General features: G+C 50.7%; 1 protein-coding gene across 16 annotated transcripts in view; it reads left to right on the top strand.

The window, feature by feature from the left end:
- The window catches only part of LOC143934553 (transcription factor HES-5-like), a 215,884-nt gene that overhangs the window by 16,465 nt on the left and 185,575 nt on the right, over positions 1-13,844 (top strand). For 14 of the 16 annotated variants that reach the window (XR_013263298.1, XR_013263303.1, XR_013263304.1 and 11 more), the window contains one exon: positions 6,620-6,760. The exons of the other annotated variants lie outside the window; for them this stretch is intronic. The gene's annotated coding sequence lies outside the window, so the exon portion shown is untranslated. The remainder of the gene's footprint in view (positions 1-6,619; positions 6,761-13,844) is intronic. 16 annotated transcript variants of the gene reach the window in all.

Raw genomic sequence — 13,844 nt, 5'->3', positions numbered from 1 at the left:
TTGTGTTCACAAAATCCACATGCAAACCACCAACAGCCATCTCATGACAGGGACCTCCAGAAGTTACGCGGGGTGTCCAGCCGTTGGCCGCAATCTTGGTTGTGACCAACGGCATTTCGAAATCCCCGCTGCTTCGACCGCTGGACCGGGAATGTTATCCTCTTAAAGGATATCTTTACCCCTGCTCTGGTCTATCAGCCCGCTGGGAAGGAGCCTGGCTGCGGGTTAGACGTGGACGGCGGAGAAATCGGGCGCCATCTTGGTTGTGGCAGCCATGTTGGGAGGAGCATATCTGTGAGGAGTATTGTTTAATTTTAATTTTAAATATTAAACTAATGTTTAGGTCACGGAGGTTTCCGGGTGTTTTCCACCATTTCCAGGGTCTGTTTACAGGTGTGGAGGGGCTGCGGCCTGCACGGTGAGGGTTGCAGTGCTGTGGCGGTATGTCAGGATGGCTGCATACACCTGTACAGCTCCCCGCGTTCGGTCTGCGCGTCGCCAGAACCGCCGGCCTTGGAATAAGCGGTCAGGGCTTGTCTATTTTAGGCTTCATACCTCTGAAAAGCGAGCTGCAGTGGATCACTTTTCAGAGGGCTTTTGGCAGGGGAGGAGTCCGCACGTTGAGATCACAGCGGGATTCCTCCCATCACACCCGTATGCTCCAGGAATGCAGGCAAAACGCGTTCCCGGATACCCATGGAAAATGCTCATCACATTTCTGGTGCCAATCGTCACCCCCAAACACAGCGAGGAGACGCGATCGCCACCCAAATAAAGGAGCTACTGGTGTCTGCAGAGAGGACCATTCAAATCAATGGGCCGTCCTATGGTGTCACTCAAAATACAAACGCACAGAAGTGTGACCGGGGCCATAGAGAAGGGGAGGGACAAGAGACCAATCAACAAGAATGACGCGTTTCAATGTTATGGGACTTTGTAAATAAAATGTTAAATATTAAACCGTTCCGTTCCATGTAACAGACACTCTCAGCTTAGACAACTGCAGCCAGAAATCCTGCTGAGAAGTCATAGTTCAGTCTGAATAATGTGTCCGGGTTTCAGGTAGCTTGAAACCCGGACACATGATTCCAAACCCGAAGGGTCCAGATGAATCCCCGACAGGTTGCAACCCTAAATACTGCCCCGCGGCCCAGTCTCTGAAGGGAGGGGGATCATGCTCTGCTTCAGTATGTCACAGTACATGTTGGCATTCATGGTTCCCTCAATGATCTGTGTATATAGGGGGGAGTATTATATGTATATATTGTGGGTGAGGGGGTGTTTTATATGTATATATGGGGGGAGGGGGTGTATTATATGTATATATGGGGGAGGGGAGTATTATATGTATATATGGGGGAGGGGAGTATTATATGTATATATGGGGGGTAAGGAGGTGTATTGTATGTCCATATTATGGTGGAGGGGGTGTATTATATGTATATGTGGGGGATGTATTATATGTACAAATTGTGGGGGAGGGGGTGTATTATATGTATAGATGGGAGGGTGTATTATATGTACATATTGTGGGGGAGGGGGTGTATTATATGTATAGATGGGGGTGTATTATATGTACATATTGTGGGGGAGGGTGGTATTATATGTACAAATTGTGGGGGAGGGGGTGTATTATATGTATAGATGGGGGTGTATTATATGTACAAATTGTGGGGGAGGGGGTGTATTATATGTATAGATGGGGGGGGTGTATTATATGTATAGATGGGGGGTGTATTATATGTATAGATGGGGGGTGTATTATATGTATAGATGGGGGGTGTATTATATGTATAGATGGGGGGTGTATTATATGTACAAATTGTGGGGGAGGGGGTGTATTATATGTATAGATGGGGGGTGTATTATATGTACATATTGTGGGGGAGGGGAATATTATATGTATATATTGTGGGGAGGGGGTGTATTATATGTATAGATGGGGGGTGTATTATATGTACAAATTGTGGGGGAGGGGGTGTATTATATGTATAGATGGGGGGGTGTATTATATGTACATATTGTGAGGGAGGGGAGTATTATATGTATATATCTTGGGTGAGGGGGGGTATTATATGTATAGATGGGGGGTGTATTATATGTACATATTGTGGGAGAGGCAATGGCGCCCGAGCGGGGGTGGGATATACAGGATCCTGTTCCTTCTCAAATACTACGGTCGCCCTCTGACTCCATCCTACACTCTCTAACCCACATCTTCAATCTCTCCCTCTCTCCCCTGTTTTTAAAAAAGTCAATAGCTACAAATCCTGTAGCTGCTGACTTTTAATATAAGGACACTTACCTGTCCAGGGCGCCCGCGATGTCGGCACCCCGAGCCGATCCATCCTTCTGCTCCAGGTGAAGGCACCAGCACCCTTGGACCCTACCAATCTTAACAACCTACGTCCAGAGGCGTAACTAGAAACCTCAGGGCCCCGATGCAAGAAATCAAGAAATTTTTTCCACTGTAGAACAAAGTAAAACATTTCTGTGCAGCCTGTGTCCCGAGTGAAACCTGTGTCACCAGTGCAGTGGTGGTACTGGAGGGGGGTGGCAGTGGTACTGGAGGGGGATGGTGGTCCTGGAGGTGGGTGGCGGTGGTGGTCCTGGAGGTGGGTGGCGGTGGTGGTCCTGGAGAGGGGTGGCAGTGGTACTGGAGGTGGTGGCAGTGGTACTGGAGGTGGGTGGTGGTACTGGAGGGGGGCTGATGGTGGTACTGGAGGTGGGTGGCGGTGGTGGTACTGAAGGTGGTAGCGGTCCTGGAGAGGGGTGGCAGTGGTACCGGAGGTGGGTGGCGGTGGTACTGGAGGCTGGGTGGCGGTACTGGAGGAGGGTGGTGATGGTACTGGAGAGGCATGATGGTCCTGGAGAGGGGTGGCGGTGGTACTGGAGGTGGGTGGCATGGTGGTGGTACTGGAGAGGGGGTGGCGGTGGTACTGGAGGTGGGTGGCGGTGGTGGTACTGAAGGGGGGTGGCGGTCCTGGAGAGGGGTGGCGGTGGTACCGGAGGGTGGGTGGTGGTACTGGAGGGCGGGGGGCACAGTCTGGAGGGGTGGTGGTGGCACTGGAGGAGGTTGTGGGCTGTTGGCACTGGAGGGGGGTGGTGGCACTGGAGAGGGGGTGGTGGGCTGGTGGCACTGGAGGGGGGGTGGTGGTGGCAGTCTGGAGGGGGGGTGTTGGTGGCACAGTCTGGAGGGGGGGTGGAGGGCTGGTGGCACTGGAGGGCGGGTGGTGGCACTGGAGGGGTGGTGGCACAGTCTGGAGGGGTGGTGGCACTGGAAGGGGGTGGTGGTGGCACTGGAAGGGGGTGGTGGGCTAGTGGCACTCGAGGGGTGGTGGTGGCACAGTCTGGAGGGGGGGTGGTGGCACTGGAGGGAGGTGGGGGTAGCGGCACTGGAGGGGGGTGGTGGTGGCACAGGAGGGGGGTGGCACAGTCTGGAGGGGTGGTGGTGGCACAGGAGGGGGGTGGTGGGCTGGTGGCACTATGGTGGCACTGGAGGGGTGGTGGTGGCATTGGAGGGAGGGGTGGCACTGCAGGGAGGTGGTGGCACAGTCTGGAGGGGCGGTGGTGGCAGTCTGGAGGGGGGGTGGTGGAACAGTCTGGAGGGGGGGTGGTGGTGGAACAGTCTGGAGGGGGGGTGGTGGTGGAACAGTCTGGAGGGGGGGTGGTGGCACTGGAGGGAGGTGGGGGTAGCGGCACTGGAGGGGGGTGGTGGTGGCACTGGAGGGGGGTGGTGGCAGAGGAGGGGGGGTGGTGGGCTGGTGGCACTATGGTGGCACTGGAGGGGTGGTGGTGGCATTGGAGGGAGGGGTGGCACTGCAGGGAGGTGGTGGCACAGTCTGGAGGGGCGGTGGTGGCAGTCTGGAGGGGGGTGGTGAAACAGTCTGGAGGGGTGGTGATGGCACTGGAGGGCGGGTGGCACAGTCTGGAGGGGTGGTGGCGGCACTGGAGGGGGTTGTGGGGTGGTGGCACTGGAGAGGGGGTGGTGGGCTGGTGGCACTGGAGGGGGGGTGGTGGCACTGGAGGGAGGGGGTGGCACAGTCTGGAGGGGCGGTGGTGGCGAACAGTCTGGAGGGGGATGGGGTGGAACAGTCTGGAGGAGGGGATGGGGTGGAACAGTCTGGAGGGGGGGATGGGGTGGGACAGTCTGGAGGGGGGGATGGGGTGGGACAGTCGGGGGGGGGGGGGGTGGAACAGTCTGGAGGAGGGGATGGGGTGGAACAGTCTGGAGGGGGGGATGGGGTGGAACAGTCTGGAGGGGGGGATGGGGTGGAACAGTCTGGGGGGTGTGGTAGAACAGTCTGGAGGGGGGGGGCTGGTGACACTGGAGGGGGGGTAGTGGGCTGGTGGCACTGGAGGGCAGGGGGTGGCACAGTCTGGAGGGGTGGTACTGGAGGGGCAATGGTGGGCTGGTGGCAATGGAGGGCAGGTGGTGGCACTGGAGGGGGGTGGCGGGCTGGCACAATCTGGAGGGGGGGTGGTGACTTACCGCCAATCAGTCGATGATGATGATCGATTCCCCCTCGATTCCCCCTCCTCAGAATCCTGCAGAGTGAATCCTGCAGAGTGACGTAAAGTTCCTCCACGAAGCGTGCCTCCGCTGCTCCTTGCTTCAGAGTGCCTTCACTGCATTGGCTGAAGGTTTTTTTGTGTCGCAGAGTCGCAAGTGCCCTGTAATTTTCGCCCACTTCAGGGGGCCCACCGGCAGCCCGCCCGCCGCCCGAGGGGCCCACCTGACTGTCCGGCCGGGGGTGTGCGTGTGCGGTGTAATTTATGTCAGGTTCATGCCGTCCTTCACCAGCGTGAGAGAAGTGCTCGGTTGGCTCCGCCCCCGCCTATCCAGAGCGACTGTAAGGGAGGCGGGGGCGGAGCCAACCGAGCACTTCTCTCACGCTGGTGAAGGACGGCATGAACCTGACATTAATAACACCGCACACGCACACCCCCGGCCGGACAGTCAGGTGGGCCCCTCGGGCGGCGGGCGGGCTGCCGGTGGGCCCCCTGAAGTGGCCGAGAATTACAGGGCCCAGTCACACTTGCGACTGTTGCGACCCTGATAATTCCGCCACTGCCTACGTCCTATCTCCTCGCTCCCCTTTACCTCCAAACTCCTTGACCACCTCATTAAGAATAACCTCCTAAAAGGGGACCCCTTTTAGTCTGGATTTTGCTCTCAACGCTTCACAGAAACTGCTCTCCTAAAACTCCCACAAATGATCCGTTAACAGCTAAATCCAATGGATACTCTTATGTTCTCCAACTTCTGGACCTTTCGGTTGCCTTTGAAATGGTTGACCACCCCCTCCTTCTCAAAAAAGGTTACTCCTTTGGTCTCCGGGACTGTGCTCTTCACTGGATCTCTTCCTACTTCTCCCACCATGACCAGTGTCACAATTCTGTTTCCTCTTCTCCCTTTCTCTTTTGGGGTCCCCCCAGGTTCTGTTCTTAGACCTCTCCTGTTCTCCATCCACACCTCCTCCCTGGGACAGCTGATGGCCTCCTATGGCTTCCATTTCTATGCCGATGACCCCCAAATTTATCTCTACTCCTCGGCTCACCCCTTCAGTCTCCTCACATAACACTAACTTACTGACCGACACATCAGTCTGGATGTCACACCACTTTCTCACACTCAACGTGTCCAAAACCGAGCTCATGATATTCCCTCCCCCACCTGCCTCTTCCCCTGACTTCTCTGTCAAGAGCAATGGCACAACCATCCACCCATCCCCACATGTCAAGGTTCTAGGTTTATTCCTGGACTCTGAACTCTCCTTTCATCCTCAATCACTTTCCAAGGCTTGCCACCTCAACCCTCGCAACATCTCCAAAATACTCCCCTTCCTAACCAATTCCACCACAAAGCTCCTGATTCACTCCCAAGTCATCTCTCGCCTCATCATTGATCCTGACCAAGCCTCCAACTCCATTTACAGAAATGCAGCCCCAGACTTGCAAGGAACCTCCAACATGCTTCACAGTTGGTTACAGACTCAATTGTCTGGAAAGTGATCTCCTCCTCCCTCCTCTCTCCTCCTTGTGGTGGATCTGCTTGCCAAGTGCGCCATGATATTTCATTTTAAGCACACATTTTTTGCATTGCGGCCATGGCATCTGTGCAGCCCTGAACAGCTGCATTTATGTGTTTGTGGTAGGTCTGGGTGACCCCCCCCCCCCAAAAAAAAAAATTGTGATATATATATATATATATATATATATATATATATATATATAACTCGATAATATAAAACTCGATTTACGTTTTGAATAGTTTTCTTTTTTTTATTATATAAAGATCATCCAGTGCTCAAGGCAAATATTCCATATTGTGCCCCCACTTCATTATGTGTGAGCCTATGAGGGGGAGAGAGAGAGCACAGCCAGCACCTCCTCCCGGCTCTCTCTTTGCCACTTCCAGCATTGGGCTGACAGAAGTAGTGATGCCATTGTCGATACTCCTGTCAGCCTTACAGTAGAAGGAACTTGCAGCGCCCCCATTCCAACAATACACATTGCACCCAGGGAAAGCCCTTCCTTCTGCCCAACCCTTGTCCCAGCACTGGGTGAAGCTATCAGCTTTCCCCCTGTCTGACATTTTCTCTCTGTTCTCTTCTAGGAGAAATGCGTGGCGGCCTTGGCCCGTGTAGAGCGCACAGACTTCCTGTCACCCATGTGTATCGGAGAAGTGGGTCACCTACGGAAATCACCTACACGTCAAAGCACTCGGTGAACGCCCTGGCCGAAAACATCCTGACAGGTGAGTGCAGAGCATCCCGGCCAGAGCTGAGAGTCTGCTGATCGTCTGAGCAGCACCCACCCCATCCTGTAACTGAGGTGCAGGCTTCTGGTTTTTTTTTTTTTTGGAGGGGGGGGCTGAGTACCAATTTTTTTTTTTTTTTGGTGCCCACTTCCGCAATCCTCGCCTAGGCAAGGATGAAGTCCCTTGCCCTGCCCCCTCCACTCGCACAGCCTCCTGGAACATGTGACATGTCCTAGGAGGCTGCGGGACCGCTCACAGGGTACCTTGTGAGCTCAGGCACTAGGGGAATAAAAAGAGAAAGGGATACTTACTAAGTATCCCTAGGTCAGACTTTAAAGGTATATGAAACGAATAGCACAGTATAGAAAAATAACAATGTTTCTTATGAAAATACAATGCATGAATAGAGCATTCAAAGGTTAAAAATCACATATATGATAGAGTATACAGTGAGCCCTTGTGTTTTGACTCGTTTCACTGTTAGGCTTCTTCAGGACATAATCAAGGTATTCAAAGATAGCAGAGGAGAGAATGAATCTTAGTGTCTAGAATAGAACATACCCATTTTAAAAATATATTCTGGTAGCCATAGTTTACATATTAGATATTTAGATTAAAAAGTGCTTGTCTGTTCAAAAGGAAAAAGTTGACGCGCAGATGGACACAGAAAACCAGTGGGGTAAAAAAACAAGGAAATCCACACCCCAACATAGGGCAAAGACAATGCAAACCAAAAAGCAATAAAAATTAAAATATAGTAGTGAAAATAAGAGAATAGAAATACCCTGCAGGCACTGGGGAGACCGCTGGGGCTTCTCGGGAAAGCCAAAGCTGGCTCCCATATCCAAGATGGTGGTGCCAGAGACCCGCACAGGTAAGAGCCGGCTGCAGGAATGTGGCGCTGTATCCCCGGCTCTGGTACATGCCTGATTTTTAAAACTCAGCAGCTACAGTATTTGTATCCGCTGACTGAAAAACAACTCTGAAGTTTCTCTTGTAATTCAGAGATTTTTTTATTAATACTTTTTTAGTACAATAAAGGCTTTTGTTTGGCGATTTGGTGAGATTAAGCCTGGGTTCAGCTTTCAAACGCGCTTTCCGGTCCGACTTTGGGAGCGATTTCAGAGACATCTGTGCGGGTTCCTGTATAGATGTCCATTGAAATCACCCCCCCCCCCCCCCTCGAAGTCTCCAAAAGTAGTGCAGAAACTACTTTTTGGGAATCGGCGTGGCGCCGCAAAGTTGACGTCGCATCAATTTCGGAGGTTGCCGGAAATAGGCGTCACTTTGACATGCAATTCAACTTGTCAAATCGCCCCGATGTGAACGTGGGCTAAAGGGGTTGTAAAGGCAGAAGGTGCATTTCTATCCATTATGATGAAAAGCCTTCTGTGTGCAGCACAAATTGTTGTTGTTTTTACGTTCGGATTTCTGATTTTTTTTCGTTTTTCTAATTTCCGAACTTTCGAAAAAAAATAGAATTTCGTTAATTCGGAAAACGAAACAAACTGCACATGTCTAATTTCCATCTGACTGTCATCCGAATTCGCCGGACGGATGGGGAGAACGTATCCCCCCACCTGTCTGTTTTTAGCAGACCGGATCGGATGCCGGCGGGTGTCAGTGGAAACATGTCCGCTGACATCCACCGCTCCATAGAGAACAATGGTTGGTGATGATTGGTTCGTCGGTGTGAAAGGGGCCTAATTTGCAAAAATGTATTTATTTATGCAATCCAAGGACAAAAACAAAACAAAACAAAAACAAACAAAACAAGTACTCAGGTACTCAGATGGACTGGGACAGGTACTCGGGTACTCTGATGGGCTGACAGGTACTGATGGGCTGTGACAGGTACTCTGATGGGCTGTGACAGGTACTCTGATGGGCTGTGACAGGTACTATGAGGGGTGGTGACAGGTCCTCATTATTGGGGGGGCAATCAGTGTGCTTGATGTGTACTGTAGGCGGTAACGAGATGTTGCTGCAATCTCCTCCTCACACGCGATCGGTGTGTGAGGAGAACAACCCGGTAACATCTCGTTACCGCGGTTTGTTTACATTTTAGTGATCGGCTGTGAAAAGATCACAGCCAATCACGTGGGTAAACAGCCGGCCAATGGCTGTTTACCAGCATCGGTGACGAGCAGTGTTCCCAGGGGAACATGCCGCCACCGACGTGCACGCGCAGAGCGCTCACGATCGCGCGCATGCGCCGTACACAGTCGGGGTGTGACCATCTGTGATCGGCCGTGACTTCATCACGGCTGATCACGTGGTAAACAGCCATAACCAATGGCTGTTCACCCCCTTCGGTGGCGAGCGGTGTCTCCGTGACACGCCGCCACCGAAGAAACAGCGGTGCGCGCGCACGATCGCGCGCATTCCCTGTTTAAACGGGAGGCCGTCATATGACGGCCTCCCGCCGCAATAGGTGCGCCGCCTGGCCGTCATTGGACGGCCGGCGGTCAGGAACTAATTAAGGGCAGAGGAGGAATTTGGCGTCCTACAGACCCCCGATCTCTTCGTAAAGAGGCTGTGTACATTCCTTGTGATAGCAATAAAAGTGATTAAAATAAATTAAAGCAACAGTTAAATTAAATAATTAATAATAAGAAGAAAAAAAAAGGAATTGCCTCTGTCCTCCCATGCTTACACACAAAGGTGAATGCGCACTTTGGTCCCACGCACATGCAAACGGCGTTCTTTCAGTACTTTCACTTTAAGTAGATAACACATTATAATCTTGTCATTTCAGTGTTGGGAAAGCTTCTTGCTGAGAACTAAAATCCAATGAACTGGCCTTTGTGGCTTCATAATGATGGCGGTTCACCGCTCCAGAGCCGATCAGAAGCCGCAGAGCGCCGACAAGCGATTTCCCCTTTAAACCCTCATAGCCGCCATTATCTGGTTTTGCTCTTCTGAGACGGCTTCTTGATTTCCTCCCGAGTTTTATATTCTGATGAGGATAAGCCGTGCCGCTGTGCTAAATTCTCTGTCTCTGCCGCGCCGCGCATTATTCATGGTCTGTATTGGGCGACTCTGAATCTCCAACGTTGTCCGCAGGCGGCCCCAGTGGGGAGCAGCGGCGATGAAACACTGATATTTGTCCGGACGCCGCGGCGCAAAAAAATATGGAATCTGCAGAAGCGTCTCCATAGTAAATGACACGCTGAGGGGTAAAGTGACTCTTCAGTCCCAACGAACCGTATATGATAGAGGGAAAGACACAGAACATCCTATTATTTCCTCTGATGGAGAGAGATGTGAAGACCGACTTCACCCCGTACCGGCGGCGTTCTCTGATTGGCGAGGATGATGTGTTCTGGTGTGTGGTGAACCCAGAGTCCTCCAATCATTCCATCGATACAAGAAGTCAAATGGCATTTACATTTCAGAATTAAAGGATTTGTAAAGGCAGAAGGTGCATTAAGATAAAAAGCCACCCGTGTATAGCAGCCCCCCCTAATCACTTACCTGAGCCCCATCTCTCTCTCCAGCGATGTCCACGCATCTCTAAGCCGTCTAGGACACTCCTCCTTATTGGCTGAGACACCGCAGTGGCGCCATTGGCTCACGAGGCTGTCAATTAAAGTCAGTCAGCGAATCAGGGGAGAGAGGGGGCGGGGTCAGGTCCGTGCTCCATGCCTGAATGGATACACGGAGATCTGCCTCGGTTCGACAGGAGGGAGGGGCCAGGAGTGCCGGCGAGGGACCCGAGAAGAGGAGGATCGGGGCTGCTCTGTGCAAATCTATCTGCATAGAGGAGGTCAGTATAACGTGTGTTATTAAAAATAAAAAATACTGAGCCTTTAAACACCTACAGACCAGAAGATTTTCACCCTTAATGACCAGGCCATTTTTTGTGATTCGGCACTGCGTCGCTTTAACTAACAATTGCGCGGTCGTGTGACATCGTACCCAAACAAAATGAACGTCCTTTTTTCCCCCACAAATAGAGCTTTCTTTTAGTGGTATTTGATCACCTCTGCGGTTTTTATTTTTTTGCGCTATGAACAAAAAAAGACCGACAATTTTGAAAACAAAAAAAAAAGTTTTTTTTTTACTTACTGCTATAATAAATACCCCCCTCCCCCCCAAAAAAAATAGAAAACAAACTTCTTCCTCAGTTTAGGCCGATATATATTCTTCTACATATTTTTGTTAAAAAACAATTCAAATAAGCGTATATTGATTACTTTACGCAAACGTTATAGCATCTACAAAATAGGGTATATATTCATGGTATTTTTATTTTATATATATATATATATATATATATATAAATTTTTTTTTAATCGTGATGCCAGTGATCTGCGATTTTTAGCGAGACTGGAATATTGCGGCGGACAGATCGGACACTTTTGACATTTTTTGGGGAGATAATTGACATTTGTCACTAAGACAATGACATATAGTCATAAAACCATAATTGATGGGATACGTTGTCATTTCATTTGTGTCAATAATATATTGGCTCAGGCTGGCGGCAGCGCAGGCCATACAGTCAGTCCCACATATATTATATTCAGTAAGTGCAATTTATAATAATATATTTTACATTACAATACCTTTTCTATTATTCTTATTATTTCATTCATGATTTATGTCTTGTCTTTGTGATCTTTTCACAAATACTGTGTAATTTATTTTTTATAAAGCGGGAGTCCACCGTTTTTTTATTTTTTTTAAAAAACCAGCAGCTACAAATACTACAGCTGCTGACTTTTAAAATAATGACACTTACCCGCGCAGCGCGCCCGCGATGACGGCACCCGAAGCCGATCTCTCGCTCGTCTCTCGGGTGCTGCCGCCGCCATCTTGGGTATGGGAATCAGGAAGTGGAGCCTTTCGGCTTCATTTCCCGGGTTCCCTACTGCGCATGCGTGAGTGGCGCTGCGCAATGAGGATGGTGCCCGCTGTCTCTGGGATCCGTGTGTTTCCCAGCAGGCAGCGGGGGACCTTCAGAAAGGGGCGTAGATTCTGCGGAAAGGGGCGTACCTTCTGCAGAATCTACGCCGGAAGTGGGTGCAGATACCTGTACTGTACAGGTACCTGCACCCCCCCTCCCCCCTGAAAGGTGCCAAATGTGGCGCCGGAGGGGGGGAGGGTTCCAATGAGCGGAAGGTCCACTTTAGGGTGGACCTCCGCTTTAAATATATTTCTTCAATTTCTGACTGCTTGAATTCATTTTTTGTTGAAAAAATTGAAAACCATGGGCACTTGGGTATCAATCGTGATGCATCGTGGAATCGAATCGAATCGCGGACAGGATAATCAAATTGAATGGTGAGACCGGTGAAGATGCGCCCCCCCTAATATTAATACATAAACACCTTATACACATCCCTACACACACCAGAAGTGGAAGAAGTAGCCATAGAGCCCCTTCCAGCCTTGCAAATGTGGTCTGTGCATCCAAGTGGTAATGACCCCCTCCCCCCCCCCCCCCGGTCATGAAAAGATTAAGTAAAAGAGGAAGCAATTCAAATGTAAATGTACCAAATTTTTATTGTGTGTTTATGAAAGTATAATTATGGACCTGACAAATATTATTTTCCTTTTCCAACTATATATATATATATATACTCTGATTAAAACAAGAGTCCTTTAGTAAAATCAATTGACCAGAAGTGAAGATCTGGTGATCGCCCATTCACTGACACACTTTTGGCCAAGAGATTCCAAGCCTGCCCACCACGGCAAGGTAGACTCTTCTAGGGCAGGACCTACACTAACTACACTAAGCTACCCTACTGGACGCTAGTCATCCTCTCTCTAATGTTGGATGTATGTTTGTAGTACGGCCTCATCCTATAATCTGTGTGTGCGATCTACTCTCTCCTAATTTGGTTGTGTGTCTGTGTACATCTATCTAAAGCATGGAGCGGTCAGTTTATGTACATATGGATGTCCTCTGTTAGTGTAGGTCAGTGTATGCCAGTCATTGTATGTAAATGTGTGTCAGTAAATAAATGTTAGTCCTGTTTTTACCCGGGCACATAGCCAAACTCATCTGCAATTTGGAGTTCATCTTGCCTTCGGTCCTCCCGATTTGAGGATGAAGGAATTGCATGCTCTGTCCATCTGTGCATACATCTTCAGACTAAAGATTTCCTCCTTCCTCCTCCTCCTCCTCCTCCTTCCTCCTCCTCCTCTTCTGGGGTCATCGACTGGCACCCTTCAGCTCCTCCTCTTCTGGGGTCACCGACTGGCACCATTCAGCTCCTACAGACCCCCAAAGGGCCTGGTAGGGATTAGAGGGACTCCCATCCTGATTTAACTTAAAATGTTATTGCTGGCAATTCTTTGGTTTTCATTCAGCTGCCGGCGGGAAAAAGCTGATGAGTCAGTTGTTAAGGACATGTCCCACTGCTTAACAACCAGCTATTGTTAAGGACGCCACACAGGTCCCAGAAGACAGCAGGGACCAGTGGCATCACGCAGCATGAGTCTCGCATGCGCAGTAGGGAACCAGCAAGTGAAGCCTCAAGGCTTCTCTTCCTGATTCCCTCACCAAAGATGGCGGCGGCAGCATCCCCGCCACCCCCAACCATACCAGGCCACATGTCCTCAACATGAGGGGTGCTTTGGGATAGAGGGACCCCCCCTCCTCCCTATCCCCCCCTCCCCGCACCCCCCCATCACCAACAATACCAGGCCACATGTCCTCAACATGGGGGGTGCTTTGGGATAGAGGGGCCCCCCTCCTCCCTCTCCCCCTCCCCGCACCCCCCATCACCAACAATACCAGGCCACATGTCCTCAACATGGGGGGTGCTTTGGGATAGAGGGGCTCCCCTCCCCCTCCCCGAAAGCAGCTTGCCCCCATGTTGATGGGGACAAAGTACTTAGGGGGAGGGAAGCCCCATACCCCAAACACCCCTCATGTTGAGGGCATGTGGCGTGGTATGGATTGCGGGGACCCACACGTTGATTTATTTTAAAATGTTATTGCTGGCAATTCTTTGGTTTTCATTGGTTGAAGGAGTCATTCGTTGTTAAGGATATGGCCTACTCCTTAACAACCAGCTATTGTTAAGGACGCCACACAGGTCGCATGAAGACAGCAGGGACCAGT

The sequence above is a fragment of the Lithobates pipiens genome, unplaced genomic scaffold, assembly GCF_037356315.1.
Source record: "Lithobates pipiens isolate NorthernLeopardFrog02 unplaced genomic scaffold, aLitPip1_a1.2 Scaffold_27, whole genome shotgun sequence".
NCBI classification, from domain to species: domain Eukaryota; kingdom Metazoa; phylum Chordata; class Amphibia; order Anura; family Ranidae; genus Lithobates; species Lithobates pipiens.
Note: the sequence above shows the minus strand (reverse complement) of the source record. Positions and strands in the feature narration are given on the sequence as shown.